Here is a 12,937-nt window from a genome sequence, read left to right on the forward strand (position 1 = left end):
ATGGGAAAAATTGAGCATAGACCAATATCTAATACCGTACACCCAAATAAAGTCAAAATGGGTGCATGATCTAGGTATAAAGTTGCTTTCTTTCTTTTTCTTGTTTTGTTTCCTCTTTCCTACTGATTATTCCATCACAATCCTTCTTTACAACTTGACTAATGATTAATGTGAAGATATTTGTAGAGGAAGGGGCAGAAAATTTGAAACTCAAGGGACTGTGGAACTGAATGTTGCAAAATAAAAGTAAATAAACAATAAAAGAAAGAAATTATGATTTGTCATTGAATCTATCAGAGTTTTACAGTCTTCCAAAGTGGTTTACAAAGTAATGCTATTTATTAATGTGATATATTGTAAATGGGGCAGCTAGTTGTCAGAGAGAGAGAATTCCTAGCCTGGAATAGGGAAGATTCATCTTCCTAAATTCAAATCTGGCCTTAGATATTTAAAAGCTGTGTGATGTCACCTGGGGAAGTTACTTAACCTTGTTCCCCTCAGTTTCTAAAATGAGTTGGAGAAGAAAATAGCAAGCCACTCCAGTATTTTTGCCAAGACACCCTAAATAGAGTCACAGATGTGACTGAAAATGACTAAACCACAATGTATAAATTGTTCATCTAACAGTGCTCACTTACCTCTGCATTAATTCATACATATCTTTCAAGTTTTCTCTCTAATCGTCCATTTGAGTATTTCTTATATCACAATAATAATCAATTATGTTCACGTATGATAAATTGTTCAGAAATTATTTTATAGGTGGTGATCCCTTAGTTTTTTTTGCTACAATGAGAAAAGAGATGCTATGAATGTGTATATATAGGTCTTTTTACTCTTTCTTTGTTCTCTTTCTGGATACAAGCCTGTGAGTGGTATCACTAGGCAGTATCTGACAACCCCTACAAAATGACAATGGTGATTTCACCCACAAGGAAAATATAAATAAATTAAAATTAAAATAAAAAAATAAGCCTGTGTGCTGCCTGTATTCTGATTTGGGATTTTACATAAAAAATAAAATATTTCACTGTCAATGAGGTCTCTCTCACTTAGCTTTGTAGTCCTAAGTCAGAATATTTTGAAATCCATTTTTAATATCTTCTGCCTACTTTTGTTTCTCTCACTTCTCTATTCTTAAATATTGATGCATTTAAGCTAAAATATTTATGATTAATAACTTCTTTATTCAGTATTTATACTAATGAAACATAACAGTATATAGTTCTTAGAGAAGAGATAAACTTTTGATTTAACACAGGATGTGGAAAGAAGTAGAGGACAGACAAGCAAAAATCATCACTATTGATTCTCTCCAGTGGATAATTCAGCACTCCTAGCTCTCTCCTGCCTTAGTTATCTCATCTATCTTAAAGGAATGCAGGTACTCAGCTAGCTACAACACTAGCACTTCCACACCCCTATTCTACCTGCCTAATTTCCTTGTTGCTTGTCTCCTAATGCCAAGTTTTGGTACACATATACTTTTCCTAATCGCCTCTCCTCTGATGGAGGGAAGTAACACTGTCTTCTAATAGAACTTTTTCCCCCCAGAAATCATGTAGGCGGGCACCAGAGACCTTTCTCTGTTCTCAGAAAAGTCATCTCTCATGTCTAGTTACAAGATAATCTCTTTATTTTTTTCCCTTTTCTAATTTTCACACCCTGAATGACTACCAATACATCAGCAGGGAAATGTTTTCTCAGCTAACTCAATTCAATTTAATCTTATTTAAAGTAATTCAACAAGCATTTATTGAACAACCCAGCTATCATAAACTGATCTGTTAGAATCATTGATTTGTACTTAAAAGAAGACCTAGAGTTCAGCTAGTTCAATGTCCTCATTTTACAAATAAGGCAACTGGGGTCTGGGGATATGATTTAGCTGGGTTACCCAGATAATAATTTGAAAAGAGGTAATTTGAACCCAGATTCTTTGAACTGGAGTTTTTTGCTCTGTACCACTCTGTCTCCTAAATGTGATTTAGGTAAGTATAGTAGCAAGTGGGGGGGGGGCAGGGTTAGGAAGAGAGAAATGATATCAGCATCCACATACACCCCAGAGAAATTAAAAAATAATAATAACATTACACATGAAAGTACTTCCCTATACCAGTTAAAATACATTGTCTTGTTCTACTCATAAGGCATTTTTGTCATAAGTATGAAAAAATAATAGCATCCCCTTTCATCCTCTCTCCCCATTACCCCATATTCAAGTGACACAATGCAGCAAGAATTGCTACAGAAATATGCCTACAGGTAAAGTATACTTCACTCTAATTTTAGGTGGAAAAATGTCACCAATTGTCCAAAGGAAACATCCAAATGGCTTTTAAATTTCTTTTTTTTCTCTAATAGAGTATATTGTGTATATCTACATATAATATTATTTTAAGATATATTTTAAAGTGAAAATTCTAGCCAATTTGGAATGCTGGGGAACAATGACATCAAACTATACTTATTTTATTTGCTGGGATAAAGTATAGCACTGGTTACACACCATATAAAATCAAGAGGCAAGTTTTCCTAACTTCACTTCCAAGATTTTCTCCATGGTTTCCTTAACTCCTTTAAACACCAATCTCTAAAGTACCACAGAGGTATATTTCACTTATACAAGAAAGAAATGGGCTTGGGGTCTGCATAGCATTTCTGGAGAAAATTAAAACCCTCAGCCAAACTATTGCATGTCAATTATATAGTTTAGCCCTATAGCTTGGACTTTGACCCAAACACTCCATTTGCTGTTTCATAAGATTAATTGTACAGAGCTCAAAGTGAAATGCAGGATTTGGCTATTTTTAGTATCTTAGTCAATAAAGAAAACCAATGGGATTACTTACATCCCCCAGACAGATTTCTTTTTGGTTTGAGTGAATTTGAATTTTTTTTAACTGAACCAAAAATCCAAATTACATCAGATGTACCAACACAATTCAATTTAACTCAATTCAATAGGCAGTGCCTTCTATGAGCCACAAATTACGCTGGGACATCAGAAAGAGACTGTATTCACAAATCAATGACCATTCAACTATTATAGTAAACTTTTATTAGATATGTACTGTATGGAGAAAAGTGTGGTAAATATAAGTACTAAATAATGTGATATAGTTTCTGCCGTCATAGAGTTTGTAGTTTATAAGCAGGTAAAGTGAGGAAGAACTTCCTTCCATATTCAGGCCTATAACATGAAATGATACCTAATAAGTCAATTGCTATGCAAAGTCAAAGGTAAGAAATATCCATTTCTACAGGATCAGAGAAAGTTCCTTGGAAGATATAACATAGGAAAAGAATTTCATGAATTACAAGGGGAAAAATCATAGAAACACAGATAATCTTCTAAGAGGTTTATTGTACTAGTCCAGACAATCAGTAAAGAAGGTCTTTACTGGAATGATATTTTTAGCAATAGATAGAAGGAAGTGAAGCTAAATCTTGGGAGAAAGGACTGAAGTCTAAATTTGGGAGTCATTTGCATAGAAATCATATTGAAATGACAGTAAATAGATTTTCTAAGCAGAAAAGAGAAGCTCAAAGTCATAATCTTGGATAGCAACACAATTAAAGTTGTTAAATTTAAGGAGTTAATTTAAAAAAAAAAACACTATTGAATGGGGAAAGAAATAACTATAGAAATGAGAGAAAAGGTCACTGGGGGAACACCATATTGTAGTTAAGAGATAAAAGTTTATTCAAACAGACAGAATGGTCAACTTTGTTGCAAACCACAGAGAAGTTAAAATTAATAAAAACTGAGAGGTCACAAGAATTTGGTTCGAAAGAGTCATCTATGACCTTGAAAAGATTTGTTCTATAGAATGGAGATAGGAGCCAGATTATAAAGAGGTAAGGAGTGGGGATGTAATGAAAAAGTAGAGGCATCAAATGAAGACTGTATTTCATTATGTCCAACTTATTAGTCAAAACCTTTTTTTTTTCTTTTTTTTTTTTTTAAGCAATCGGGGTTAAGTAACTTGCTCAAGGTAACACAGCCAGTTATTTCTGGGTGTGGTGCTGAGCGTCTGAGCCCGGGATTCGATTTTCAGGTCATCCTGACACTGGAGCCGGTGCTCTTACTCACTGAGCCACCTGGCCGCCCCTGAGCTTTGTTTTTTTTTTTAAAGCTACCCTATTCAAAAGGATTTTGAAGAAATCAAAATAGCAAAGCAGAAGGATGTGAAGCAACAGAAATGCCCATAAAAGAAACGTGACACTTGCACATAGTAGACATTAATATAATTCTGTGGCATTGTTGCCATAGAACCTGTCACATGCCTGAATAATTTTGCATTCTCATGCATTTCTTTATCACCTAGTTCAGCTTTCACCACCATGACTTCAGGATAAATGGTATTTGCTGCATGGGCCAAAGCATTAATCACTAGTACTGTGTCATTTACTTGGTTTTACTGCTGCTAACCCAACTCTGGGTATTGATTTTGTTAAGTTCATACTAGATGGATTAATAAGTAATCATAACCATGAAAATTAAAAGGGTGATCAAACTCAAAGAGTTTAGAACTGTGAGTTCACTATAGCATAAATAGAGCCAATAACAACAGGATTAAATTATGTGGAGCTCAGATAACCTTGAATGATCTTGGCCAGAACAAATACAGTTTGTTAAAATGTGCTATATATCTTTTTGGATACATTCTGCTCACTATAGCAAAAGCACATTACAACCAGAGGTTAAACAGTAAATGAGCCATGCAACTTCACTGAGATTTCCCAATGGAAGGAAATTGACTTGTTTAATGAAGACTTCCTAGAAAAAGATCATGTTATTATTAGATCATTTCATTATTGATTTTTTTGTTTTTTTTAATACCTATGATCAGGTATTTAAATAAGGGCAGAGAATATCACAGTCACCAGTACCAGTGACATTTATTTTTTTATGTAGTCAGCAACAGGCATCAACACTCTCAAATTCAGATGCCTTCAGGAATTTCTGAATATTTTGAATAAAAGAAAATGGAAAAAAAAATTAAAGGCCATCAGAACAATATGTCCACTCAATGCCATAAAAAGAGCACTAACAATTTCCTTCTAGGAGAATTGAGACAACAGATGTCAAGACTAGAAAATAGTACATCAAGAAACAAATAAGGCAGTTAGTATTTTGGAATCCTGCTTGCAGTACAAGTACTACCACTATCTGTTAGTATGTCCCTGAGCAAATCACATGATCTTTCTGAGCCATGATTTCTTATTTGCAAAGTAATGGGTTTGAATAAGGTACTCACCAAGATTCCTTCTGGCTCTCTCTTTCTCTGAGGATTTATAAAAGGAAAAAAGAAAAATGATGCTAAACCAACTTTAGGATCCAGTTGACTCCAATTTTATCTTTCTGTCAGCAATCATCATTAAAAATTAGACTTTCTGTTCTAAATCACTATTGATTAGATAATTGACTAATATAACAGAAATTAAAAATGCCATGCTGGATGGGATGTGGGAAAATAAAGACAGTAATGTCTTGTTGTGAACTTATCCAGTCATTCTGGAGAACAATTTGGAACTATACCCAAGAAAAAAATAAAAAATAATTCCAAAAAAATCATGATGAGAAATAATATCCACCTCTTAAGAGAGAACTAATTAAAAGCCTGCAGATCAAAGGATTTTTTTCACTTTCTTTGCATCTCTTTTTATTTTTTTTTCTTTTGCAACATGGCTATTATGGAAATGTTTTGCCTGACTTTACATACAAAAAAAATTCATTCATTAAGAATTTAATACAATGAAAGGAGCATTGGAACTTAAGGGAAAAAAAAGATGGAAAGTTCAAATATGTTAACCTCCCCTGAGAAACATTAAAGCAAAGACAAAAAAAGCATCAAATGAAGGAAAAATTCAGTGAAACCGAAAAGAATGAGTAAATTTCTCTTTGTCACCCAGGAATAGATAACAAGACTGCCAAAACATGTAGTTATTCAGTCTGGGGTCCCTTGGGAGCTTCAGCAGAATATCTGGTCATTCACGGTGACTGACTCATTTTCATGTGGTTGACCATTGAGGGAGATAAAAGCATTGAGATCTGGGTAGCTCATACTTCTGTAATCCTCTAAGAAGTCATGAAGCAAATTAAATCCCAGTAGTGGGTCTGTCTAAAGGAACAAATTCTACTCTCTCTATATGACGATAAAAAGGAGACTGGAGTCTGGATTCCCTTGTACTGCATCCCATCATCTTCCAAGATGTTGAAGCTAGTATGAAGCTAGTGGGGGAAAGACTGGGGACCAAATCAACTCTTTATAGGTGAATAAGTAAGAGGATAAAAGAGTGATAAGTGTGTATGTCTATCATGCCACTAAAAGGTAAAAGCAGACTCAAAGATTCCTTGTGGAGAGAAGGGTTCAATTCAAGGGTAACCTTGCTGTAGGCCAGGGTTAAGAAAAAAGACAAAATGAGGGGAGGGGCAAGGAAAATCACACTATATGAAATTGTGGTAAGCCAGTGGCATTAGACTCAAGATTTCAATAGGCACAGAAGGTCTTAGATCTAGTAAAACTCTATGCAAGACTGTAGCAGGGGACAGAGCCTGGACCTGTCACAAAGTACAGCTTCTGAAACTGAGGCTTCAGATATGAGTAAACAGAAGAAAACACCTTATTTGATGGCGAAATATGAACTAATAAAAGCATAAGAGGCAAACCCAGAAGTTGAAAGTAACAACTCAATAAGTAGAATATTCACAATAAAAAAGAATAGATTGGTCTTAAATACCCCAAAAGTAAATAGAAGAAACGAGGAAAGAAATATGAATAAATAAATAATTTTAGGGAAAACATTAGAAGGAGAACAGAAGTTGAAAATTTTACTCCAGGTGAAAAAGAAAATAAAGCAAACAGAATTCAATGATTCAATGAGACAAAAAGAAGTATTAAAATGAAGTATTGATTTTAATAACATGTATGCTAGATGAAATCAAATGTAATCATAATAATGGAAATTTAAGGAGAAATCAAACAAGTAGTTTAGAGTGGCAAGCCCATTACAGAATGAATAGAGCCAATGACAACATAAAATTATTTGTCAGTATGGTCATCTTGATCTTTGCTAGAACAGAAACTGAAAATTTAGAAGAATGTGAAATTTACTCTATTTAGAAAAGTCATTTGGAAAGTGGCTTGAAAATTTTTTTAAAAATCATTAGAATTTCTCAAATTCATTGACCAAGCAAAAAACCTGAATAACATCAAGAAAAAAATATATAAACTAATTACCATCTAGATCCATTAAAAATAGAAAAATAACTCTAAATTCAAAGTCAGAAATATAATATGCTATATCTAGAGTTTCTAGGTAAAACAATGTTGCAAGCAAAGGATCAAAGAAGAGTTTAAGTAAAAAAGGAATCCTAGCTAGTATCATACAAAACTATATTATTACTACCATAAATAGATTTTAAAATTTCTTCTAACCAGTATGCCAAAAAGCAAAAGAAAAATGGTTTACAACCAAGTATAATTTATCTTGTAAAATTTAGAATAATCCTAAACTCAGAAAGAAAACGAGGCTTTGTTTGATGGAGAACTCATGAGCATTCCTGATGAAAAGACCAGAGCTTTTTAGAAAGTTTGTAATGAAAACACAGGAGATAAGAGAAAAGTATGTTGATAAATACATTTTAGCAATTGGAAGGGGGTAAATCATGATTTACTCCTCAAACTCATTCCAGAATACAGGTAGAGAAGAGAATTTTGCCTCCACATTCTTGGTAACTTCAAGGGTAAAAAAAAAAGGTATAAAGAAAGAAAAATAGGGGACTTGGAAGGGCCTTTGCTCTGTTTAGTTGGTTTTAAGAAAGGAAAGCAAAGAGAATGGGATGAAATTTTCCAAAAGGAAAGTATATAAACATGAACATGGTAATTCTTTCTCAGGGACATTACTTTCATATGATTTAGGCAAAGGATAATTATACAGACAGAGTGTGGAAATATACAAGAAATAATAGGGAAACACGTGGGAGAATAGGAAGGGATATTACAGTTTAAGAGGGAGGCTAGAAATGGGAAAGGAATTGTTCCAGTGGATAGGGTAAAATAAAACAAAACATAACAAAAAAAAAACAAAAAAAAAAACCCTTCAGCTGTAGATACTTGTTATGGGAAGGGGAATTTAAGATCTTCCCTGCCCCTAGGCCCTTTGATAGGCTTAAGTGACTCTGAGAACCTTCCTTGATTTGAATATACTCTGCCCCCTAAAAGGCTGAATGTGGTCACATGGAGCCTGTGGTGGGAGGCTTGTTTTTCAAGAACACCCACACCTTAGTGCTTCCTGATTGGGCATTGGGTCAAGAGGGTTGTGACATTATTTGATCTAGGAGAAGGTTATATATACCCTGATGTGAGGTTTTGTTTTGGGGCTCACTTTGAGAAGAGTTATGTAATTTGACCAGATGAGACTCTGGGCAGCCATTGAGCCCCCGGCTTTGAAAACCCAGATATTGGTGCTTCCCTCTCTGGTAACTGACTAGGTATGGATGTAAAGGTCAGACAGTTGGAAGCCTGTCTACTGATGTTTCTGTGTATTTGTTGTCTGCTTATAACTTGTTTGTATTCTCTGAAGTTTGGGGTGCTGACCCTTTTCCCCTGAACTAGGTAAATGACAGATGTTTGATTAAAGCAAGATTGCTAACCCATTTTGAGTTGCTTTCCTTTAGGAAAGCAGATCTAAGAAGCTGTGTTGGCAGCCACCCTGGGTATACTAAGGTGCTTGCTGCTACAATACTTGAAACAATTAGAGATTAAAGTAAGAAAAAGGAGTGCTAATAATCTTTTATCTGTGTCTGTGTCCACATAGCACCAATATGATATTCACAGCACCTATATTGGCTATGAATATGTCGGTGTAATTCTGAATCACAAAATATAACAGACTCTCCACATGTTAGACAGAGCCAAAACATTTTTCTAACACTAGAAATTCTAATTCCAACACCAGAAAGCCACATCCATCACAACAACAAAGAAATCTACACACAATAACAATGCAGGGAGCCCTCCTCCATCCCCAAGCTTTCCCTCTTCTTGGGCTTTCCCACAAACAAACACGGCTCAGTGCCTGCTTCCTCTCTCTCAGCTCTACCTACTCTGACTAACTTCCTCTGGGCTCTGCTCCACCCTTCCTGCTCCACCCTTTCAGCAAGCTCCTGCCACCATAGGCTTCATCTGACCCAAACTCATGTGTTTTAGGCTTACACAGAAATCATCTAAGCCTTTATTTGAGTGGGCATTCATTTTGCCATTGTTCCCAGGCAGCCATTAGGTGATTGTGGCCATCTGCTAGAACTGAAATGATTATGATGAACCCTATGCCTCAAAGGTACATGTTGTGCGAGTGTTGTGGGTAGGGGGGAGGGAGATGGAAGGTGGGAAAGAAAGAAGACTCCATGGCACTCAACATGAATCAACAAAAAGAAAGGTTAATGAACAGATTGGGATAATCAGAGGACACTGGGGCCATGATACTTGTCTGAGAACAAGCTAAACTCACTGCTTCAACAAAACCATTTATATAATCCAGACTTGGAGAAGAAAAGTCAATCCCAAGAGAGCAGGAAAATGCTTTTCTACCTTAATTGGAAGAAAACAAAAATATTGATGTCCTAAATGGGGTACCTAAAGTAATGTGATCCTGTCACAAGTACAGGAGAGCTTGTAGGGAAGAATTGAGAGCTGCTGACCTGCTGCTACATCTGCCTATTAGGAGCTTAATTTACTGGTGCATCAATTCATTAAGGTAAGGATTTTTACTTTTTATTTTTAAGAAATGCAAGGATTCCATTTGGAAGATGAAATGTCAGAATGTGGTTGTCAGTAATGATCCCACATCTAAAAGACCTCCCAGTTAAATGACACTTCCAGAGCACACCTGGTATAATGAAGCAGGCGTTGAGGCTGACAAGAATGCTTTTCAAGTCATTGTGTTTTCCTCTGTTGTAAGTATGCCTAAAATGTCTTTTAGTTCTTTCAAAAAAATTGCCCAAACCTAAATCAAACACCATTTTCTTAGTAATTACACATTGAAGGATGTAATCACTGCAGCCTCCTGAAATTGAGAGAACGGTAGGCTTGCTTTGGGCAGTGTTCCACTGTTGCTTTTGTTAATGTACTAATGAGCCATTGTCACAATGGAGCCAACCTGGCATTAGCAGTTACAATAAATTTACTGCAAGAACACTGCTGTTTGTAATTAGCTCTTCATTACACAATCAGGCTGATTTAGAGAAACTCTCATATGATTTGCTCAGCAAATGAAGCAATATAATTACACCTCACTTGAAATCAACAAATTAGACTGCTGTTTGCAATTGGCTATATTATGCACTATTAGTACCCTGGCAATTGCAGGCTGGTTGCAGCCCTTAGTACTTAAATAAAGTAAGTCTAATTAAAGCACCGAATATTTCTAGATGTACAAAATCAGCTGCATGTTGGTCACAATTTTTACAATCAAAGAGGGAAGAAAGATTTATGTTTGTCATAATTTATATTAAGCTCAAGTCTAAGCCATTTAGATCTCTCCTGATGGGAATTCATCAAGAAAAATAAGAGAAAGGAAAAGAAATACACCTATTGCTGAGGTTATTCCCTTGTCAGGACTTAGTCCTGAATAAGATTCAAATTAGGCAACAGGAACAGTCCTGAAATATGCATTCCCTTGCATGTCTCAGTAGTAAGATACTTGCTAAAACCTTCAGCTGTTTTATAGATGAGTTGACTACCCTCTTATCCCAGGATTTCTGGCTCTGAAATACCCAACCTTCCCCCCCAAAAAAAAACTGGTGAAGAAAACCAATAGTGGGCCAATTTTCCCCTTAGGAATATTCTTAGTTTAGAAAAAGGGAAGAACACACAGAACTCATGAAGAAAATTAAACTGAGGCTGTCATACATCAGTCTATTTTCTTTTCTTTAAAGCAATTGGGGTTAAGTAACTTGCTCAAGGCTACATGGCCAGTTATTTCTGGGTGTGGTGGTAAGTATTTGAGCCCGGATTTGATCCCAGGTTATGCCAACTCTGGGGCCATCTGGCCGCCCTGACATCAGTCTATTTTCAAAGTAGAGGTTGGAGAAAGAGCTAAGAGCCATTTTGGTTGTTGATTCCTTATATAGTGTTTATTATTAAACCAACCAATCCCTATGAAAATAGGTAATCATGAAGTTTGGTTAGGATTGAGCACTACAATGATTTTAATTAAATTTGTTCTTTTAATAAGTATGCCTACTTATTCAAAAGGCGTTTTCTTTTGTAATCTGTTGTCAATATTTTATTAATCTACTTGTTTGATAGAAGTAACTACTTGGTAACAATAGGATGGTATTATCTTCAATGATGCTAAACACCACTCTTTTTGAAAGATGATTTAATCCTGTAGCTTTCTCAGTTTATTGTATCTGTCTCAAATAAGGACTAATTGTAAATTAATTAAAACATCACCCTACAAACAGAAGCAGTGTTTCAGTGGAGGAAACATAAGTGAAATATAGGTCAAAGAAGATCAGAACTTATATTTCCCCTTTGTCACCAAAATTAGGGTGGGTTAAAATCTTCTAAGAGATAGGTCTTGGCCTAAATCCTAAAAGGAATTGAATCCAAAAGATGAAATGACCTTACCATTTAGAGTTTGGAAAATCTATATAGCTTATATTCAAAATAACTTGAAGGTGCTGGCAATTATGATTATTTAAAACCTTCTTGGTCTAAATATTCATTTGTTCATTTTAACTAAATCTTCACCTTTAAATAATAAGAAACTAAGGTCAGACCATTTTCCATGTCTCCATGGAAGATTCTCACTGAATTTTGTAATTGCTACTAAGCTCCCCTGGGCTAAGATTTATAGGAGATACTCATGCCAGAAAGTCATGACTCTTCTTCCATCTGTGTCCTCTCCTATCTTCTTCAACCACTGGAATCTCAGATATTTTCTATGCATTAATTCATGAAGAAAGGAAGCATCCCTTCCCCACCCCCAATAAATAAGAATCTAGAGAAACACATGTGTTGTCCACTGGAAACTGTCTCTTTCCATCTTCAATGACAGTGAACTGACATTAGGTCTAATTTCTTTTTCAAAGTACATATGCATCAGAGAGCTACTGTTGCTGGAACAGAGCAATGTCATTGACCTATTAGAGAAATTATGCTGTTACCTTTTAAACTAGCTGCTTTATAAATCACTTCATAGAGAGTTACCAGACCTCTGAATATTCCACTGGATTGGAGTCTCTGGAAGAAACAGAATCTAATTCAGTAATGATAAAGATGGTTTTAATTGAGGCAAGCAAAAAATTTTAAGCCAGGAAACAAAAGCTTCTTTGCTAGGATATAGAGATTGTTTTTAGTTCAAAAGGAGGTAAGAAATTGTTATCTTGATTGGAACCTCATATGTCCCTGAAGAAATAAAAAGGTTTATTTAGCTAGTACTTCATAGGTTTTTTTTAATCATTTTGAAAATATATATTAGTAAAAGTTTGGCATAAGGAATGCTATTGATATTGATAATTATAGTGAAAGAAGCAAACGATACAGAAAAAAAATAGACTAAAAAAAGCAGCATGTCTTCTATTCTTCAGACTCAGTATTCTAACCACTTCCCAAAATTTAGATTTTTATATGATATATGAGTAAAACAGTATCTTTGTTTTCAAGAACTTGCTATGATTTTACAGTTAGAGATAAAGAAAATTCTCTAAGAAAACCCAATCTGGCAAACTTTAGTGCTTTTTGACTAATAATAGAGCACCCACATAAAGTAGCTGGGATTTTTTTTTCTTACCATTCCTTAACACATATTGAAGAAATCACTGGCTATTGTAAAATACTTAGATGTTATAGGAATGTAAATTTTTAAGATCTTCCCTGCCCCTAGGTTAAGTGCACCTGGAGACTGTGGTGAGAGGCTTCTT

The 12,937-nt window shown here is 35.1% G+C and overlaps 1 long non-coding RNA gene across 2 annotated transcripts in view; it reads left to right on the top strand.

Moving 5' to 3' along the window:
• LOC138167997 (uncharacterized) overlaps window positions 1-12,937 on the top strand; it is a 65,951-nt gene that overhangs the window by 18,795 nt on the left and 34,219 nt on the right. Inside the window, exon 2 of one of the 2 annotated variants that reach the window (XR_011170016.1) lies at window positions 9,794-9,964. The exons of the other annotated variant lie outside the window; for it this stretch is intronic. This is a non-coding gene — a long non-coding RNA (uncharacterized lncRNA). The remainder of the gene's footprint in view (window positions 1-9,793; window positions 9,965-12,937) is intronic. 2 annotated transcript variants of the gene reach the window in all.

Source organism: Petaurus breviceps, unplaced genomic scaffold (assembly GCF_028583685.1).
Source record: "Petaurus breviceps papuanus isolate PSGF00001 unplaced genomic scaffold, PetGlider_PUasm1.0 126, whole genome shotgun sequence".
NCBI classification, from domain to species: domain Eukaryota; kingdom Metazoa; phylum Chordata; class Mammalia; order Diprotodontia; family Petauridae; genus Petaurus; species Petaurus breviceps.